The following is a 23,483-nucleotide window of genomic DNA, read 5'->3' as shown; positions in this document are numbered from 1 at the left end:
AGAACAGAGGACATAATACATTTGAAGGTCTACCAATGAAGTAAATCATGTCCACTTCACTCTTGAACAAACGCCAGACCTCTTCTGTGTCCGTGGACAGACCTAAAGTTCATCTGCACAATGTCATTCGTAAACTTAGGAAACACAGGTGATGTAATTGAAAAATGTGGAGTTTCTTTTCCTCATTTCACAATCACATCACCTGTGTTTCCTTTGCTTAGGTATCTCATAGTGCAAATGGAGTCTAGCATATCAAAGAGTACACAAAAGTTGAGCAGTGTATACAACAATTTTGACATTTACAGAAGACTCAGCTTCTTATCTTGTTGGAGATGAAGTGAGGCCTGTCTTGCAACATGCTGCATCTTTTGCATCACTGCTGCATCGGTTTCATGTGGCACGGGTTTTTTACAGCATGACACATCTGCCTAGATGCATCAATTTGTAATTGTGTCGCCTCATAGCAAATCTTTTCCACCGCCAATGCATCACAAAAGTGACGCACAGTGGCGCAAAAGAGGCATACACCTATCATAAATCTGTCCCTAACATTTTAAATGATTAATTCAGGATGACGATAAGGTGTGGCCTCTCCAGAGGTTTGTTTAAGGTGAGGCCTACTCAGGGTTGCAGATCAAATTTACGCTTGTTGCCTACCAATGAAGTAAGTCATGTCCACTTCACTCTTGAACAAAGGCCAGACCTCTTCTGTGTCCGTGGACAGACCTAAACTTCATCTGCACAATGTCATTCGTAAACTTAGGAAACACAGGTGATGTAATTGAAAAACGTGCAATTTCTTTTGCTCATTTCACAATCACATCACTTGTGTTTCCTTTGCTTAGGTATCTCATTGTGCAGATGTAGTCCAGCATATGAAACAGTACCCAGAAGTGCAGCACTGCATGCAACAACTTTGACACTTACAAAAGCTTCAGCTTCTGCATGCCCCCTACACACTGCTAATTATATACATTTTAAACTGATGGTATCTTGCTGGGGATGAACTGAAACCTATCTTGCAACATGGTGCATCTTTTACACAAAAGTGACCCACAGCGGCGCAAAAGAGGCGCACGGCCATCATAAATCTGACCCTAACATTTTAAATGATTGTTTCAAGATGCCGATAAGGTGTAACCTATCCACAGATTTGTTTCAGGTAAGTCCTACTCAGGGTTGCAGATGAAATTTAGGTTTGTTGAAGAATACAGAGGAGATAATACATGTGCAGGCCTACCAACGAAGTGAGTCATGCCCACTGCACTCTTGAACAAATGTCAGACCTCCTCTGTCTCCTGGAACAGGCCTAAACCTCATCTACACAATGTGATGTGTAATGTTAGGAAACACAGGTAATATAATAGGAAAACGTGCAATTTTTTTTGCTCATTCCACAATCATATCACCTGTGCTTCCTTTGCTTAGGTATCTCATTGTGGAAATGTAGTCTATCATATGAAAGACTACGTAGAATGTGAGCACTGTATGCAACAACTTTGACACTTACAGAAGCCTCTCCTTCTCCATGCCTCCTACACAGTTCTAAATGTACATCATAAATGCAAACAGTACAGAATTAATTATACATGTTAAATGGTTTATTTTTGCTGTTCTCAGAATGTATCAAATTTCACTAAAAACAGTGACTTGAAGGTATTCATCATATAACAGCGGGGAAAAAAAACCACAATCAAAATGATTGTGTTTAAAAAACCCATACAACATAACAAATCAGAATTCAGAACTCCTTAAAATTAACTTACTTTCCATGACGTCGAAGGATGTCCTATGAACAGCTTACACTCTGTTGTGCTATTATTACTTTCAGCCCGCCAATTTCTGAAAGAAAACCTCCATCGTTTTGAAAAATATGTTACATACAATAAATGACTTCTCGCTCTCTACCACACGTTTCCAGAAGGCCAAATCATGTAAGAGCCATTTATAACTCTTGAAATTCTTGTAAGCCAATCCCGTCATTTTGTATTTCCGCAACTTTCAGAATTAAAATGTTGAAGATCATTTTCACAATCCTGGACTAGTAATATCTTACCCTTCTTGCTCACTCATGTTCTACATTTCCTATGACACTGATACTGCTTACTATGAAGCAGACTTACACTACCTCTATGACTACTACAATTATTTAATTCTCTACATCACTTTTAATCACAAAGCAATATCAAACAGTAGACAGCATTGCAGACTTACATTCCCTCTACTCCATGTTTTGATTGGCTGCTTCAATTAGCTTATAAAAAGAAACAGTTTTTCTGAACTCATTCAAAGTGCAGTTATTTTTCCATGACATCAAGTATTATGGTAGGAAGTTATGTCTCTGTACTACACTTATCCTCAAGGCCAAATCGTGTAGGAGCCATTAGAACTTCTTGAAATTCCTCCGAGCACATCCCGAGATTCTTTCCCTAAAATTTTGGTTTTAAAAACACCAGGTAAGAATTTTTAAGGTCATACGGCAATTTTTTTGTGGAAATTAAAACAGAATCGTTGCAGAATGACCAGCCATTTCTAGACTTTAAATAAGCTGTGTAATGTCCTGATGTTATTGAAGGACCGTCATGATATATAATTGCTGCAGTTACAAAAGTCCTTCCTGATATTGACAACTGTGAAGCTACAAAATTTTTAATTAAAGTTGTCAATTTTGTTCCATCAGGCCTACATCGTTGGAACATTAAAATGACATACTGGCCATATGTTTGTATAAATAATGTTGACATCATTTCAGATTTACATTGGCTACACTCCATGTTGTGATCAGCTGCTTTTACTAGCTTATTAAAAGAGACTGATTTACTGTCTGGCAAAGTTAAATATATAAATCTTTCTGAGTCTACACTAGTAGTACTTGATGCCCTACAGTTCTCGCAGTCATGCTGCCATTGATAAGAAAGCCCAAACAGGTGATCTACATCTACACCTTCAGCATGCAATACATCAAGCATATACATTAAAAACTCCTGACAATCTTGCTGAATATTTTGAGAGAATTGTGTTTGACCTGAACATCTAACAGATTTCGAATGTCAGACACACTTTCTATTTTTGTTCTATCAGTGCTACATTTCTCTAACACAGAATTTAACAAACTGCAAAATCTTTGATCAGAATTGACCACAATCTCTTCTTTTACACTTTCTAGAGAAAACAAAACATTAACCACTACATTAGCATAGCAGTTGACACCAGAACTGTTTTCAAATTGAAAACCAACAACATCTTCAACAGAATCCTTTTTGTTTCTGCTTATAATTTCAGGTTCATCGACTTTTCGTCTTTTTGCTACAACCTCCCTAGTATTGGTCACATTTCTTCGTTTCCGGCCTACCACACGTTTCTCAAACAAAGGATATTGAGGCAAATGTGGCGCATACTCTCTTCTTAACCTATTGTATTCCTTAACACAATCTAGATCCGCACAAATGTTTGTGACATCACACTCAATCAAGTACAATCCCGATAAAGTTCTAACTCGTGACAATGCCACATATGCCATACCCTCCTTGAACACAGAACTGCCAATATTCACCAATGCACTGTCTACACTTAAACCTTGCGATTTATGGATTGTCACCGCATATGCCAAGCAAACAGGAAACTGCTTACGGCGAACATATAAGTCTTTTACAAGCAAAAATCTAGCAGAACAACGACCAATTAGCTGTACTTCCTCAATGCCATCAAATTTAATTTTTAAAAATTCAATTCCATCTCTATTTCTGTATTTCACAAAATCAACAACATTACCCATTGATCCATTTACCAGACCTCTTTCAACATGTAAATTCCTTCTTAAAATTATACGGCAGTTTAAGCACACATTCAGAGTCTTTTCAAAACCTGCAGTTTTAGATATAGTCTTCTCTAATGAATCCAATTTTGTTTTCAAATTCTCAGACAAAATAATTGTTGATCCCATATGCTCTACTCTGTCAATAGCTTCCAGTTTCACAATCTCTTGGTTTTCTAAATGCAACATTTTGTTGTTGAAGATGGCACATTCTGCAAGAGTTGGCATCAAACATATTCCAGATTTCTTCTCAGTAATTTTCTGAAAAATATTCTCAGGCACAACATCTTGTTCTGGATATAAATTTGACAGTAATCGTGCATGTAAAGCTTCTTTCCCATGCTCGGTCACTTTTCCAATTCTAACATCTTGTAGGATATTCTTGTAAACTTCATCCTTCGCCTGACGCATATTTTCATGCAGTTCAGCATAATTGAAGTTTAACCATATATTGACGTTGCCAATGCTCCCTAGGCACTTCCTGGTATCTTCATGCGTGAGCATTTTGAACACAGGTTGTCCTTTCACTGGTGTCAGCTGCAGAAGATCTCCGAAAACAATGATGTGTTTGCCACCAAATAACACATCATACTCTGTTTTGAGAACTTCTTGCATTCTCAAATGCACAAAGGCAAGCATGACATTGGAAACCATGCTTACTTCGTCAATGATAAGAAGTTTCATTTTCCTCAAGATTCTTGAAACTTCACAACAAGCATCTCCAGATAGCTTGTGATATTGTAATTTGTTGTCATGCTCCACTGGCAGCATCAGTAAACGATGTAAAGTAATCCCTTTAATGTTATGTGCTGCCAGCCCAGTTGGAGCGGTAACAACACAAAACAACGGTGATTCAGTCCTTTTCTGCAGATAAGATGCAATTGCTTTAATGAGGAAACTTTTTCCAGTTCCCGCTTCTCCACTCACGTACAGTCGGACAGGCTTCAACGACGTACATGAGCACTCTTTCTTCTCATGACTTAATCCATGATCTATTTGCTTGGTAACTTCGTCATATATTTTCCTCTGCTCAACGTTGAGTTGTCTTTCCAAGTCTTCTAAGTTAACCGCATCCTCCTGAGCATGTGCCATGGCTCTTTCCACTTCATTCATGGCAGTGGCAGCTTCATTTTCGATAACAGGTCCTCCTAGTGGATCCTGACTCAATGAAACAGAACTCTGACTGTCCTGAGAACTGTCTCTGGCAATCTCGGCTGCAATCGTTGCTTCCTGCTCGATTTCCGCATTCAACATTTCTACATATTTGGGAAAAGCAGGACATTCTATGGTCTCCTTGGCGGCAGTGAAAGAGTCTTCGTAACAGAGGAAATCTCCAAGCAGTTCCTCTTCTGCACGCCAAGGCTTGAAAAGTTGCAAAAGTGCTAAATAGAAAAACTCCTTTTTTTCAGGAGATTCGCCACTCAATTTTTGATGGTTTACCAAGTGGCATTTTCTTTGCTTGACCAGACATCCCTCACTTCCAATTACAGCATACACTCCTTTCTCAGTATCTTCTTTGATGGTCCTCTTGAATATGTAATTTTGTAGAACCTCATACAGACAAACATTCTCGAGGTGACTGCTTCAATTTGGATAATATGTATCCAACATGTTGGTCTTCAAAAAGTCGGTACTGTTTGGCTCCTTTTCCGCCAAATACTCAATTTCCCGCACAGGTTTCAGAACTCGATTACACGTTGCAGCAAGACCAAGACTCGCCCAAACGATACTCCTAGATTTGGCATAGAGACTTGCTGAAGACAACCGGTCAGAACATTCGTAAGCTCCGATTTCTCGATGCGACAACATCTTCAGACTGAAACTGTACAACTTCTTACTGAGGCTCTTTTCATGGGAAATGTCCTCCCACATATCCTTCAATTCTGTCTTTTCTTTTTTGGTGATGTAAGATGTTACATACCGAGCCACAGCCATACAGTTATCAGCCACAAACTGTATATCCATGTTAGCATTCCACATGGACAAAATCACTGGGTTGTAGTCGTTGATGTACTTGGACTCTTCGTTCCTCTTCAAATTGTATGTGTTTTTCGGTGATTTCTTCATCACATTATGTCGCAGCGAAGACATCAAACTGTTTACTCTTCCTTTAGAAATCACCGGTCGTGGAAAGCCGAAACGACATTTGGTGTAGAACTTGTCCTTGTTTCGGAATTTACGACGACAGTACTTTCCACAACGATGGCTTTGGAAACGTAGAACTTTTTCTCTTAGGCTTTTCTTCTCCTTTGCATTTGGAACAGCACACGTAGAATACTGTTGTATGAAACTCATCACTGAGTCTTCTGGATCTGTTCCAAATTTAGGTGCATCCTTGATCCACAGTAGCATATGTATATGAGGAGCACCTCTTGCTTGGTACTCCTTTCTCCAGAAGAAATCCAACACCTCTCCAAGAGGTGGATTCTTCTTATTCATGATGAAAGACATCATAGCTTCAAATCTATGATTGAAGTACCTGCATACATTGACTGGATCCAAAGAGCACAGTTCTCCGGGTGTCTTGAATTCGATGTTTTCAATGTTTCCATTTGCCTCTCGTAGAAATTCAAGTAAGTCTTCCCAGCCATACTCGGCACAGCTCAGAGTGAGGAACCATGTGGGAGTTCCTAAGTTCCTCAGCATACATTTTAAATCACCTTGACGACGGTACCAGTACTCATTAGTACCACGCTGACACGCCATGAGATTAATCAGGTGACAATCCAAAATACTGTCTTGGACATTGACTTTATCCATAAAGTCACTTGCCGAGATGTTTTGCATGTGTATACCACTTTTCAAGATGTGGTTCACTGCATATGACAGTCCAGACAGATCGCTTTCAAACAGGAGATGAAACAAATAGGGAATACATTGTCGAAACCTAGCATCTCCTGCATACAATCGCAAAGTCCGGTATTCAGAAGCAGGAATTTGATGAGGTCGCTCATCATATCTTCCTCCCTGACCTGTTGGAAAAAGCTGTGGGAAACACCGAGCTTCCAAACTTTCCTCCCAAACACTAATGGGACTCCCTTTGGCTTGTTTCATTTGAAACAACTCAATAGCATTCCCCATGACTTCCTTGGAATGCAAAGGATGAACACTATAATGTTCATATATTTCTTCACTAGTAGAGGGTTCTACTTTCTCAATTTGACCAGCACACAAATCGCTATCCTCTTCCTCACTTACTTCCTCTTCTGCAACATATACATTCTTATAGTACTTATTATTTTTTTTCAAATACAATGTTGCCTTTTTGACTTTCCTAACATCCACTAAATCTTGCCATATTTTCTTATTCTTTGTCGGAACCCCATTAACTAAGATAACCAGCGGTTCCTCTTCCACTTTCTCTACTCCAATTGTGTTAATGTGTTTCTTCAAATCTAGAGGCAAATAAACAACTCTTCCCTTTAATCCTCTCTGTAAATCTGATGGAGGCAATTTCCCTGTCTTTGGCTCCATTCTTACAATAGCCTGAAAGGGATGGATACTTTGAATCAAAATAGATTCATAAGTATTTAAATCCTTCAATTCAGAAGGAATCTCAACCAATTCCAGATTATTATGAACTGCTCTAGCAGGCATCTGGTTTTGATTTAATTTGGTACAACAATAATACACACACGTTGATCTGATCCCAAATCAAAACAATTTTCTACCATCAAGTATGTTGTGAAATCCTTCCATTCACTATTATTTTCCCTTTCACTTTTTGCATATAAATCCACTAACTTAGTCTGATTCTTATAATAAGTGCGTCGACAACACACACAAGTGAAATTAGGCCTCTCACTTGATTTCACCTGAAACGTCGCAATTTCCCTCTGAAAATTATCTGTACTGGAAACCTGTACAATATCTTCCACATTACCCTCTTCTTCTTGGTCAATTTCAACATTCTCCTCTTTACTTCCAAAGTAACAATACTCAATTTCTTCACAAATATTCTTCACATCTATTTCAGAACCATGCAAAAGAGCAGCGCATAATTGTTTAAGCATAATTGCTGGACTCTTAGCATAATACAACATTCTAACTAATTTCCTCACTTTATTATGATGCACTGCTAGCATCCTGAAATGATGAAAAACACTCTGGCATACTCTCCTGGAAAGACAAGCCAGTGAATGTCCATGCAAACCTGTCACTTCTCTCACTCTGCAAGGATCTAATTCTTGCAACAACTTCATTTTCTGCTTCAAACTTTTCTTATTAAATGTCCGTACAAAATCACAAAGCAAATTGATGGAATCCTGTCGCACACTGCAAATACTACTACACTTCCAGGTGTACACAGGACCCTTAGGACGTCTTCCTAAAACCTCATTACCTAACACCTCTTCTGTCTCTGTTGTCACAAGTTTTTCTTTTTCAACTGGACAACCATCTTTCACTTCATAAGCTCGACCACTGGTGTCAACTGCATACACCAAATCATTATCCTGGAAATAACTCTCCTCATTAAAAAATGCCTCACAACTTGAACTATGCATCCATTCTCCGGAAAAAACTTCACAAAAATTACTACAATTAACTATTCTCTTCCATCTACTATTTCTTTTGAAATCATAAATTGCCTTGGAACCAGCCATGCCGAAACGCTGAAATCGAACATCTTTTGATACAGTACCGCAATAACCTTGATCCAATACGGCCAGGGACGGATAAACAGTGGATTACCCGAATTGATCTATGGGCAGGAGATACCAAGTCCTTGAAAACGTGAAAAGATAAGGGAAGACAGAAACTGCAGATTTTTAAGAACTATGTCGGAGTGAACAAAGGAATGGCATAAAAAATTAGCGTGCTAATAGAGGAAACTCCTGAACGTAACATACCAAAAAGAATTGCAGTGCCCTGAAGAAACTCCTTGGTAGGGAGTGAAACGCGTTGGCTGAACTCGTTGTATATTTTATTGATGACGTGTATTTTAAATGGACAAAGATAAATAAAGAACATTTTCTACTTACTCTTTCTTGGACTTCTATTTTGGTGCGCCCCCATGAACATTGAAAAAATTGTTTAATTGATCTGGAGAGCACAGCGACGCCAAACAGCAGCTGGTGTCGGGGTTGGCAGCACAGAGAAAAAGATATATTGAAACATTGATTCATTGGAACTGGAGTTTAGGTGCGGCACTTTAAGGTCCGCTGCTGCTTTTTCGTATAAACATAAATTGCCTTGTTTAGCTTCCTAATTCTATTGATTATCAAAATAAATAACTTACGTTTAATTTCAAATGCCTGATCAATAACTTTCTCAACTTTTTTTTTCTCTTATAAAAAACCACTTTCTGTTGACCTTTCTTAATATTTTTTAACAAATTGCCAATTATCCTGTTGCGGAACATTCGTTTACGAATGTCCCTAAACTGTTGTTTCCTTCTACTATCATGCACAGAGTTATCTCTTGCTCTAGCAGTAACATTTTTCATTGGCCTTTCCTTTTAAATTGCTTCTCTTTTTCTGGACTGAAACATTTTCTGTAGTAATACTTTTTTTACTACAAATATTTCTTATGAATGTTTTTATGGTCTTACCCGGTGCTTTCTTGGTGACTTGGCAAGTTTTTTTGGTAGAGGACTGCTGTATTATTTCATGGACCTGCTGTCTTTGACGTTTTGCAGCCTTTCTAAGTCTTTCTTTGGTTGGCATGCTCAAATCTTGAAATGATCTGCAGTTGAATCTGTGGTAAAATATAATAAAAAATGTTATTAACCACTGTTACCAAACAGTAAATCAATAACAGTCATCAAAAACTTAACACACTACTTGACATTTTTACATAGAACATTTTTTAGTGCTTTGGCAAATTTATAATACACAAATAGCAGAAAAGAAATAGAATTCTTCTTCATTTTACCTATGTTTTTTATATGTGAATCTGATCTAATTTTATATTCAAGTCTGTTTTATTTTTTAAACACAGCGATGAGCCTACAACCTCGTATCGAGGCCGGCCGCGTAAGATGCAATTTTTGAGTGCGGCGGCAGAGCGGCATATTTTAATATTTTATTGAAGACACTAGACATAACCTGTTTTTGAAGGTGTCTTTAATTTTAAATCAAACGGTTTACATTTTTACTTTTCATTTATTATAAATTTTAAAAATAAATGTTTATAGTTCCATAGGCTCAAGCACGTCAGCTTCCCACCCTATGTCATACAATTCTGACAAATCGGCATCCTCATCATCCTCAGAATTTAAATCATCCAAGGGATCTACTTCCACTGATGTTTCAATTACAAGTTCAATGATAATGTCATAATCAACTGATTGCTGATTGTCACTCATGGTTGATGTTGGCGTTATCTTTAAAGAAAGAGAACAACAATGAGATGTTGCAGAGTAAGAGACAAATCTCAGAGATTATAATAGTAAAATTGTTTAACAAGAGTAACATTTTGCAGCTATTATTTAGCCATGTCAAGCGATGCTGAGGAGGTGAGGCCTATGTCCAAGTTTTCAGTGAACAGGACTCATCTCTTCTTAACCTTGGATAAGCCTCACCAACTCTGTGTCCCCTGCTCATACTTAAATGTAAAGGGGCAGATTTATGTTAACTGGCGCATCCCCAGGGATGCACCAGTTAATGTGCACCGCTGCTCTGCCACCCATGGTGTGCCGCATTTACAATGTGGAGCACCATTGAGTGAAAACAGCACAGATGCGTCACGCATCTGTGCCGCAAAAGCAGCACATTGCAGGAATCACGTCGTAAGCGCAACATGTCTACTGCAATGCACAGGAGCAAGCCTCACATTGCATGGTGCATCACTCCTTATGCCTGTTTCAAACAGGCGTAAGGATTTGATTCAGCAATGCTATAAAGCTGACTCAGTGAAATCTTCTAAATTTCACTGTGTTAGTTTTACAGGGCTTTCTTGCAAATTAATGCATACCTTGCAACAAAACACCTATATGAAAACTGACACAGGTTTCATGTGGCACAGGACTTTACAGCATGACACATCTGCCTAGATGCATCAATTTTTAAATATGTCGCCACATAGCAAATCTTTTGCACCGCCGCTGCGTCACAAAAGTGACGCACAGCGGCGCAAAAGAGTCACACACCTATCATAAATCTGTCCCTAACATTTTAAATGATTAATTCAGGATGACAATAAGGTGTGGCCTATCCAGAGGTTTGTTTAAGGTGAGGCCTACTCAGGGTTGCAGATCAAATTTACGCTTGTTGAAGAATACAGAGGAGATAATACATGTAAAGGCCTACTAATGAAGTAAGTCATGTCCACTTCACTCTTGAACAAAGGCCAGACCTCTTTTGTGTCCATGCACAGACCTAAACTTCATCTGCACAATGTCATTCGTAAACTAAGGAAACACAGGTGATGAAAGTGTTTTTTTAAAGCCTTTGCAGCGTTTTTGGGTCACTTTTAACATGGCTATGTAACTCAAAGAATCAAAATCTAAATTTGCCAAGCACAGGTGCGAGCATATTTACAAGGAATTTGCACCACGGGGAAAGGTCTTTTAATATAAAATGGGAAAAATAACATCAGAGACACTCAAATGCCTTATAAATATGCCCCAAACAACCTATGAAGCTCTAGCAGTACATATCCAGAAATGTAATTGATTTCAAAAAACGTGTTTAAACACAACATATAAATCAATTGTATACCTACATTCATGGGGAAATGACTTAAAATGTCCTTAAGACACATGAAAGCGATTTTTTAAAGCCTTTGCAGCATTTTTGGATCACTTTTAACATGGCTATGTAACTCAAAGAATCAAAATCTAAATTTGCCAAGCACAGGTGGGAGCATATTTACAAGGAACTTTCCCCACAGATAAAGGTCTTTTAATTTAAAATGGGAAAAATAACATCAGAGACACTCAAATGCCTTATAAAGAAGCAGACACCATTATTTCCTTGTCATGCATTTTAAAAGCATTCCTTTTCCACAAAAACGATTTTCAAGTCATAATTTGAAAACACTGCACATGGGGAAATGACTTAAAATGTCCTTAAGACACATGAAGACGTTTTTTGATTGCCTTTGCAGCATTTTTGGGTCACTTTTAACATGGCTATGTAACTCAAAGAATCAAAATCTAAATTTGCCAAGCACAGGTGCGAGCATATTTACAAGGAATTTGCACCACGGGGAAAGGTCTTAAATTAAAATGGGAAAAATAACATCACAGACACTCAAATGCCTTATAAAGAAGCACACACCATTATGTCCTTGTCATAAATTTTAAAAGCATTCCTTTTCCTCAAAAACGATTTTCAATTCATAATTTGAAAACACTGCACATGGGGAAATGACTTAAAATGTCCTTAAGACACATGAAAGCGTTTTTTGATTGCCTTTGCAGCAATTTTGGGTCATTTTTAACATGGCTATGTAACTCAAAGAATCAAAATCTAAATTTGCCAAGCACAGATGCGAGCATATTTACAAGGAATTTGCACCACGGGGAAAGGTCTTAAATTAAAATGGGAAAAATAACATCAGAGACACTCAAATGCCTTATAAAGAAGCAGACACCATTATGTCCTTGTCATAAATTTTAAAAGCATTCCTTTTCCTCAAAAACGATTTTCAAGTCATAATTTGAAAACACTGCACATGGGGAAATGACTTAAAATGTCCTTAAGACACATGAATGCGTTTTTTGATTGCCTTTGCAATATTTTTGGGTCACTTTTAACATGGCTATGTAACTCAAAGAATCAAAATCTAAATTTGCCAAGCACAGGTGGGAGCATATTTACAAGGAATTTACACCACAGATAAAGGTCTTTTAATTTAAAATGGGAAAAATAACATCAGAGACACTCAAATGCCTTATAAAGAAGCAGACACCATTATTTCCTGGTCATAAATTTTAAAAGCATTCCTTTTCCTCAAAAACGATTTTCAAGTCATAATTTGAAAACACTGCACATGGGGAAATGACTTAAAATGTCCTTAAGACACATGAAAGCGTTTTTTGATTGCCTTTGCAGCATTTTTGGGTCACTTTTAACATGGCTATGTAACTCAAAGAATCAAAATCTAAATTTGCCAAGCACAGGTGGGAGCATATTTACAAGGAATTTGCACCACGGGGAAAGGTCTTTTAATTTAAAATGGGAAAAATAACATCAGAGACACTCAAATGCCTTATAAAGAAGCAGACACCATTATTTCCTTGTCATAAATTTTAAAAGCATTCCTTTTCCACAAAAACGATTTTCAAGTCATAATTTGAAAACACTGCACATGGGGAAATGACTTAAAATGTCCTTAAGACACATGAAAGCGTTTTTTGATTGCCTTTGCAGCATTTTTGGGTCACTTTTAACATGGCTATATAACTCAAAGAATCAAAATCTAAATTTGCCAAGCACAGGTGGGAGCATATTTACAAGGAATTTGCACCACAGATAAAGGTCTTTTAATTTAAAATGGGAAAAATAACATCAGAGACACTCAAATGCCTTATAAAGAAGCAGACACCATTATTTCCTTGTCATACATTTTAAAAGCATTCCTTTTCCTCAAAAACGATTTTCAAGTCATAATTTGAAAACACTGCACATGGGGAAATGACTTAAAATGTCCTTAAGACACATGAAAGCGTTTTTTGATTGCCTTTGCAGCATTTTTGGGTCACTTTTAACATGGGTATGTAACTCAAAGAATCAAAATCTAAATTTGCCAAGCACAGGTGGGAGCATATTTACAAGGAATTTGCACCACGGGGAAAGGTCTTAAATTAAAATGGGAAAAATAACATCAGAGACACTCAAATGCCTTATAAAGAAGCAGACACCATTATGTCCTTGTCATAAATTTTAAAAGCATTCCTTTTCCTCAAAAACGATTTTCAAGTCATAATTTGAAAACACTGCACATGGGGAAATGACTTAAAATGTCCTTAAGACACATGAAAGCGTTTTTTGATTGCCTTTGCAATATTTTTGGGTCACTTTTAACATGGCTATGTAACTCAAAGAATCAAAATCTAAATTTGCCAAGCACAGGTGGGAGCATATTTACAAGGAACTTTCCCCACAGATAAAGGTATTTTAATTTAAAATGGGAAAAATAACATCAGAGACACTCAAATGCCTTATAAAGAAGCAGACACCATTATTTCCTTGTCATAAATTTTAAAAGGATTCCTTTTCCACAAAAACGATTTTCAAGTCATAATTTGAAAACACTGCACAGCTCCTATGCACAAAAACACCCTGTCAGTACTAATACTTCACATTTTCTCCAATTACAATTTCTCAAAGAAACAAAATCTATTTGTAAAACACTTGAGACAAAGCAACATTTTAAAAACACAACTTTCTTCATAATTTTCTCCTTAAAGCACACTATTCTCTATCTAAATACAATAAATCTTTTCTCACCTTAGCAAATACTTTATGAGTTTCAAAACAGTCTCAGAAATACACCAATTTGTCTTCAGCAGAACAAAAGGTATGCACTCCAGAGGCTGCAGCTATAGAAAGCACAGAAATGCTGTAATTCATCACACATATCTCTCATGTCACCCAATCAAAACTCTTCCCTCACTTTTTTCAAATCAAAACCCTTCCCCCCTCTGCCCTGTCTGCCTTTTTTGCATAGCAACCACCTCCTGAAAGACCTCTGGTGTTTGCAAGTTCACACAACAATGTTTCAATTGAACTCTGAACTCTCAGTGCACCTGCATATCCAGTGCAATCTTTCATTTAATGATTTTTTTGACCATTCAAAATACATCTTTCAAAGAACTCATCCATGCACCCTAACTTTCTGTTTTCAGCAATCAAAATCCACCAATCACTGCTACTGATTAATTACCACAGAAACTCCACAGTTTTTTCCATTTTAAACTCTTATTTTTTCAACTGCCATTTCATTGCCACACTTCATCTGACTGCAGCAGAACCTTCTCTCACCATGTTTTCTGTCTGGATTGTTGGACATAGTTACATCTACTGGGCTCAGAGGTATGCTGATAACAGAAATTTACCTAACCTCAATTTACAAGATGTGGAAATTAAGTGGTTTGGCCACAGAGGATTAAAATGTCACCAATTGATACCATTGGTGAAAACCTTAATGCATTTGCCAAAACCTGACCTGTTAATTGTGCACTGTGGAGGAAATGATTTGGGCACTTTGACTGGGGTAGGTCTGGAAATGCTTTTAAAGGACACCTTTGAGCAATTGATGGCACTTTTTCCTCAAACTGCCTTGGTATATTCAAATATATGCCAAAAACAGAAATGGAGGTGGTCGAACCAATTTTGTCCACAAATTGAGAAGTCGAGGAAGCATGTAAACAAATCTGTTTCAGCTTACATGAGAGACCATGGAATGGGCTCCATGTACAACAATAACTTGCGTTACTACATGCAAGATATCTACAGAGGAGATGGAGTTCACTTCTCAGATGAGCGCAACAGAATTTTCATTTTGAATTTAAGACTGTGCATTGGTACATACTTATAAGTACCTAAATGTACCATAAACCCAAAAGCTCTTCTCAGAGCTACCCTACATCTGATCACTCACAATTATTTTTTTACTCTAACTTTTTTCACTAATTTTCAACAAAATACGCTCCCCGGAGCGCTACCCGGTACGCGAACCGGAAGCTAACCGCGTGAAATTTAAAAAAAAAAAAAATGTTCCCGCACATATGGGCCTCCTCAGCCACCCTCAGAAAACCTAGGGGGTCAAGATACGTCTACCGTACCCCCTTCTACCCATTCTGAACATTATTTGCCCTCCATCTTGTATCTTAATTCGACCGAAACACAAAATGGTGGACTCCCGTAACGCTTAAGGTTCGCGTACCGGGGCGCTCGCCCGTTCGCGTACCGGGTCGCTCCCCGGGAAGCGCTCCATTAAAAAAGGTGGGAAAGTAATTTACAGAAGAAACCCTTGAGACACTTTCACCAAATATAGATTTGCTCATACTACATACCAATCCCTACCATTTTCACAAATTTGGTTGGAATTCCATTTAGCCATTTAGCCTGTAGACCTCTCTAAATACCCTGAGGTAAATTACTTCACAAAACACATCTGAAGTGTTGGAATTGACAACCAATTAAAATGTTACTTTCATTTTCAATTTTTTTTTTACCTGACATTTGATTGGTTATGTACCTGAATATATATAAAGGAAGAGAAGGAAACACAGCCATTTTGACTACTACTTCCTGGTGTACATTTCAATAGGATTTTCACTAATCACTTCAACTTCTTTGTAAAGGTAAGTTGTTATTTTAAAAACTGAAGTATATTGTGCACTATAAGTTAATATGGTAAACTTTTTCTGATAGTTATATACTATCCCTCTGTAGTAGTTATAGATTTAGATAGACTTCTCTGTTATAGTTATGGATGCAGTTAGGTTTCTCTTGTATAATTATGAATTTACTTACGTTAAATCACATACACTTTTTTATATTCCTACTTCCACTCTGATACTATACACTGCCCAAAGATAAATTCACTGTTAAAAACTGCCTATCTAAAATTAATCCCAACAGTGCCCTATCTCTACTAATATATGTTTTATCCAAATTTCAGACAAAATGGAAGGCGAACACAAAGTTTCATTTGAAATTGTCCTGCAAGAGACCAACCAAGAAATAATTGATCCAAATTATATAGAATTTATGGATGAGACTTGGGACCAAGAACTACTGCAATGTGTGCAAGCAGTAGATGTCCTCCTTGAAAATGAGGACATTTTACACACTCAAACATTACAAGCTATGTTCAATGAAAATAACGAAATTTCAGACAGTGAAATGTTAGACATTTTATTAAATTTTGAAACACAATAAATAATTGCTTACAAAATAAAGAAATAAAAAAATAATCAACAAAACCAACAATCAATTAACATACAGTATTTGAAAAGTCTATCATTCTTTTTTCCTTATAGTACGCTCCCCGGGCCGCTTCCCGGTTCGCGAACCGGGCGCTATCCCGCGGGGCCCTTTTGAAGCCTCCACATCAAACCTAGGGGGTCAGGGAGGATCTACTATGCCCCCTTATGGTCATTTCCCCCTTTGTTTTGGCCTCCTCTTGTCTCTCGATCCTACCGAGAGACAAGATGGCGGCCGCTCCGGACTGTTTAGAATGTTGACAGACACCGAAGAGCCAATCAGCTTCGCTTCGCGAAGTTCCGTTACGCGTCAAGTACGCGAACCGGGGCGCTGCCCGGAGCGCGCTTACAGATATATATCTTTTTTTGAACGTTAATTTCTCAAAATCCACTGGAGCACATATATTGAGACCTAGCAAAGGCACATCGGGCTAACAGTCCCTACAATTTTGCCAAGTTTCGTGCAAATCCATTCAGCCGTTCGGGCTAAAAGTGAGGCCAACCGCCCTATGGAAATTAACATGGGAAAAACGCGTTTTGGGACCCCCCTTTTTTCTCGGCCCCCCCTTGACGAACCCCCCCCAAATTTTCAGGGCCTGCCCAGAAACAAAATGTTCCATTTTCCTGAAAATTTCAGCCAATTCCGTCCACAAACGCCAAAGTTATTAGACATAGAATTTTCAAAAATCCCATAGAGAAAAAATCCTAACTATATATACCTACTGGCGACCGCCAGTAGGTAATATATATATATGCTCTTTATAATACTATGGAGGTCAAATGTTGCAAGGGGAGTGATGGAAAATGATCCATGAATATCCTAGTGAATCCCATACCACACCATGTAATGAAAATAAACTAGAATTCAGGCTGCCACCCTTTAAGAGGGATGGCAATATGTATTAGTCTTGTGACCTTGGTCAATTTGCATCATTCTAAGGGTAATTCCACAGATGTTGGTTGCGTTGTTCTGGAGGTCACCCATATATCCAGAATCTACCATGCCATTGCTTATGAAGGTGTCAGAACATAAATAGAGAGAACAAATTTCCCATATATATTAAGAAATTGCGCATTTTTACTCTCTCCCAAAGCTGGTTTATGTTTGGCTGCCACATGCCAATGCATTCACCTTTGTGCCACAGTGCAAGGGTATGCGCATTTTCTAATGTTTAGGTTCTGTACTGGAAGGAACCTTTCTAGTACAAAAATGACTCTTTAAGACTTTTCCAACTAAGGGCCCATTACGATGTCGGGCGGCTCGCCACCGCCATGGTGGCGGTGGCGATCCGCCCGACATTTATGCCTGCCCGCCACCCATTTCCCCCCTGCCATATTACTGTGGCGGGGGAACGCGGTGGACGGAAACACCGTCTGCCGCTTTTCCGCCCCGGTCGCCTTGCAGCCAGGGCAGAAGAGGGTTAATATGGTGGCGGTGTCTATTAGACACCGCCAGCCATATTACAATGGGCTCAGTCAGATGCCTTTCCGTGGCGGTGATGCCGCGACGGAAAGCATGCGGTCTTCACTCTGGGGGCCCCCTGCGGGCCCCCATAGTGAAGGAGAGGTAGGGGGTGCACACGGGGGGTACCTGTGGTACCCCCAAGCATTTGCATACACGAAGTGGCAGGCCCCGCGCGGTGCCTGGCGCTTCATGTATGCAGATGCATACATGCATTTTTAGCATTGTGGCGGGCGGTGCTGAGAGCACCGCCGGCCACAATGTTAAAAATGAGGGATGTGCCCGCCACTGTGGCGGGCGCATCCTTAACCCCACCATGGGACCCCCGCCCTTATGGCGGGCGGTATTAATCCTCGTGAGGATGGTGGGCGGGCAAAGTCCGCCCACCATCCTAATGACCCCCTTTGTATGTGTGCTGTATAATGCAACACACAACCAAGTTGGAAAAATAAGGCAAAATAAAAAAAATTCTTCTTTTTACACCTGCATCCCGGGGGCATAAGATTTTTGCACAAAGCCCTAACTACGAATGTTGGTAGATTGGGGATTGTGACAAATCCCATGAGATGTTACTACAGAATGGCCGCTTAATGCAAAATAGAGTAAAGTAGCACAAAGCACAAATTTATGTTACTTTGGGGAGCTTGCCACTGCAAATCTTAGTTTGTGTTGGATAGTAAATCCCACCCCAACTCTGTGTGATGGGCTTCCATCACTTTTGTGACGCAAACCTATGGCTAACCATTAGTAAATCTGGACCACTGTTTATGCTGGATGAGGTAGAGCACATTGGTTGATTTGCAATTGTGAACCTCTTGAAAATGCCTTCGCTTCTGTGGGCAAAGTATGCAAAAAATGGCATCAAAGTATTCACAAGAGTTAAACAGCGGCGGCTGGTACTAAAAGAAGGGGGCGGGGTTTCAAAAAAAGAGAAATCTTATTTATCTTTGTAAGGCACCTGACTCTCCTCCATTGTCGCTTCTCATCCGCTTCTCTTCTGGTCTTGAGTCAGGAAGTACACAGGCTCCTCTAAGCAAATCCCAACGCTGCTGTTAGTAGCATTGTGATTGGTCTGAGCACCGTGGTTTTGCATTCAGACAGGCAGTGGGAGCCTGTGCATGCTCTCCACCCAGGCTGTGCATTACAGCCAGGTGGAGAAAATGCTAAGTGCGCATGACTGTTTAGGCAGCCCAAGACAGCCATTTTGTTCCTCCTCCCCTGCTGGCTGTGACTACAGCCAAGCCCCGCCCCAAAAAACTTCTTAAGCACAGAAAAATAAAATGATAAAAACATTGCGTTGTTATCATTTTATTTTCCTTATTTGTACTGCTGAAATGCAGTGGGGCGACGCTCCTCCACCTTATTTTAGCAGCTGCACAAAGACTTGCCCAGTTTGATGCGATTTAGAGGCGTCTGGTAAATATGTAAGTCTCTTCACTGTATTTGACTATGGCATTATGAGTTTTGTAAACATGGCCATTCAATAACTAGATGCCACTGAAGCATGACCACTGCTTCATTGGGGCATGGATTTGGGAAGTTTGCTGACAGTTACAGATAGAGACTATCTACCAGGCAGGTACTGCTAGAGTCAGACTTCCCCGTCACCGCAAAAAGTGCCATTATGAGAGAAACAGACATTGTCAGGCAATGCTTGGCACAACAAAGCAACACTTGCACACCTCCCTTTTACAGTGGCAAATTGAATTCGGCAAATTGGATGTTACTGCTACAGTCTTACTATTACGGCTGAGATTACATAAAGCTTTATAGAAGGGGGGAAGAATTTCCATGAGTAAATAATTTGTATGGTTCCTGGAAGCTATGGCAAAATGCTACAGAGAAAGACAGCCAGCTAAGACTCACACAGGTGTGCCAGGACAGTCTACAAACTAGATTTATAAAACACTGATTATCATCTGTGAGGGGTTGCTGCTGCTGGGTGTAGTTAGTCAACCAGCCAGGTTGCAAGACCTTTTCTGAATTCCTGCCGGGTGGGGAGGTCGGGAGTTGGAGGGGAAGGCTGATCAAATCCCAGGCAGCCAGGTAGGAGAAGGAGCAGCTGTCGCTTCAGCTTCAGTGGAAGTGGAGAGTGTGGGTGAGTGAGTTCAACTTGTAGTTGGTGTAGGCTGGTCCTTGATTGTGCAGGGCCCTGTAGGTGTGGATTAGCATTTTGAATTGCCACCTTTTGTGGATGGGAGCCAGCGAAGTGTCCTGAGGTGAGGGGTGATGTGGGTCTGCCTCGGTAGGTCAAAGATGAACTTGGCCGCTGAGTTCTGAATGGTCTGCAGTATGTTTAGCAGCTGTGAGGTGAAACCCACATAGAAGGTCATGCTGTAGTTCAGGCGGCTGGTGACAAGGGGTTGGGTCATGGTGTGTCGGGTGTGGTGGGGTGTGGAGCAAGAATATTGACAGCAAAATCTCAACATAAATAAATATTGAGGTAAGAATATCGTTGGTGTTAAATATCGATGGAAGTAATATCTATGTAAAAAACATCGATTTGTTAGTTGTGTAAAAATATCAAGAGTTAAATATCGATGTTAAAAATATAGATGTAAAAAATATCAATGTCAGTAATATCGATGTTATGTTTATGATGTAACTTTTTATTTAGTTGTTTAATAGTTATTTTATGTTATTTTTTCAAATTTCTAATGTTCATATGGAAAGAATAAATGTGAAATCATTTTTTTCTTCTAATTTTCATATTAATTTTAGGAGAGGGATGTTGGGTTTATAGGGGATAAGGTTGGGTAGTTATTTAAAAATGTTGTATCAAAATTGTAATATTAATAATTAAAATTTAGAAAAAAATTAATTTGAAATGTGAAATGTATAATAAAATTTGAATTTATAAATTTTACAAAATTATGTTTTTAAATTATAAATGATAATTTGTGATTATAAACAAATGATCAAATCTATAAATTGTTTATACATATAAATATATATATTTTTTAAATATTAAAATATTGAATTCTCGAAATTAATTAATTGTATAATATATGAAAATAATATATTTGTTAGAAATGAAAATATCTTAATTTAAATTTTAAAGATAATTTGCTAAAAATCTTAATGTAAATGGAGATAAATATATATTTATAATATTTAAATTATATTTGGAACTGTTTTGTAATTATTATATTTTTTTAATATTGTCTAATTGATAATGAAATAGTTTAATATAAAGAAATGTATTTATATTTCAAATTTGTAAAAATACTAATAAGAAAGAGTTTTGCACTTTTTTTATCATTTAAGTTTTTTTATTTTTAAATGTAGAAAGAAAAATTCTAGTAATGTGTTATGTATATTTTAAAGGATCTATATGTATTCGTACTGTAAATGAAAGGGTGGATAATAAATATTTATTGTTTATAGTTGATATTTATTTGGAGTTAAAAAAGTTAGGGGTCTTTTAGGATGGCAGACGGATGGCTGCTGCCGGACCGGCGGCGGACATCCGCCCACGATTGCAACCCGGAAAACTGCTGGTCCCATTAGCATGGTGGTGATGACTGCGGCAGTGAGATTTTCCGCCCACCACTTTTCTGCTGGTAGCAGTCCGCACGCCTATCTAGTGGGCGGAACTGGACTGCCACAATGGTGCCGGTGCAGGGCCAGGCTCCGCCGGCATGATTATGATGCCGGTGGTGACCAGCCTTTCTGTGGCGGTGGGACCGCCATGGAAAGGCATGCAGAGAATGTCTCTGGGGACCCATTGTGGGTCACCAAAGTATTGGGGGTGGACTGGGAGGGTACCCATGGTCCCCCCTACATGTCCCTGTACCAGGTGGCAGGCACTGTGCAGTGCCTGCTACGCATTGCAGAGACATGCAGGACATGCTTTTTTGGACATCGCGGCGGTGCTGCTGGCATCAGCAACCACCGCAATGTTAAATGCCACGATCCGACCGCCGCGGTCAGATTTCAACTGCGGAGCATACTAATTGGACCAGCGGTTTTCCCACAGTTCTAGCAGGCCGTGTTTTCCCGCTACCATGGCGGTCAGAGTTATTTTCCGACTGCCATCCTAATAGACCCCTAGATTATTCTGGTTTACTATCCAGCACTTTCCCTGAGTTTAATTGGATTTGGAGTTAGAAAAGTAATTCATCATGGTTTACTATTAAGCACTTTCCCTGAGTTTTTTTTGATTTGGAGTTCGAATAGTAATGTATTATGGTTTACTATCCAGCACTTTCCCTGAGTTTCAATGAATTTGGAGCTAGAATAGTAAATTATTATGGTTTACCATCCATTACTTTTCTAGAGTTTAATTGGATTTGGAGTTAGAATAGTAAATTATTATGATTTACTATGTAGCACTTTCCCAAGCTTCATTGAATTTGGAGTTAGAATAGTAAATTATTATGGTTTACCATCCAGCATTTTCCTAGAGTTTAATTGGATTTGGAATTAGAATTGTAAATTATTATTGTTTACTATCCAGAACTTTCTCTGAGTTATTTTGGATTTAGAGTTGGAATAGTAATTTATTATGGTTTACTATCTAGCACTTTCCCAGAGTTTAATTGGATATGCAGTTAGAATAGTAAATTGTTATGGTTTACCATCCAGCACTTTCCCAGAGTTTAATTGGATTTGGAGTTAGAATAGTAAACTATGACATTTAATTTATTTAAAAAATGGATTACAACATTGCAAAAAATAACACACCTTGTTATGTTTTTTTAAATATTTTATTAGGATATTGTAACATCTATTTAGATATGTTCAACAAATTATATTTTATTACATTGATGTACAAATGTATTTGACAGTTCTTAAACATTTTACATTTTTTGGTATACATATATAATGGTAAAGTAAAATAGGATACTGTTTACATTAATATACAGTATCTTTTATATTGTTTAATATTTTTAAATGTAAACATCTATATAGTTGTCATCAACTTTACTTACATTTTTATATCATAAATTACAAAAGTTCAAGAGTTGGAATGTATATATATTGTACATTTTATTACATTATGTTTTATTATATAAAATATAAAATATTATTTTAATAAAATAAAATTTAGTATGTTAAATAATTCACAACTTTTTTTCCATTAATATTTTGAAAAGTACATATATATTTTTGAACATGTGTATAATATTTGGAAATTAAAAGTGTATGTAATAAACATATATTTTAATATATATTAATTGTTATATTATATTTTTATAATAAAATAATTAATGTATATTTTACATTTGTATATGTTTATTTTAAACAAAAAAATATATATATACAATTTTATACATTTTTAAACATTTTTATAGCACTTTTTATTATTTTCCATTCATTCCTAT

This window comes from Lissotriton helveticus, chromosome 3_1 (assembly GCF_964261635.1).
Source record: "Lissotriton helveticus chromosome 3_1, aLisHel1.1, whole genome shotgun sequence".
In the NCBI taxonomy this organism is placed as follows: Eukaryota; Metazoa; Chordata; class Amphibia; order Caudata; family Salamandridae; genus Lissotriton; species Lissotriton helveticus.
The sequence above is the reverse complement of the archived record's forward strand: the minus strand, read 5'-3'. Positions refer to the sequence as shown.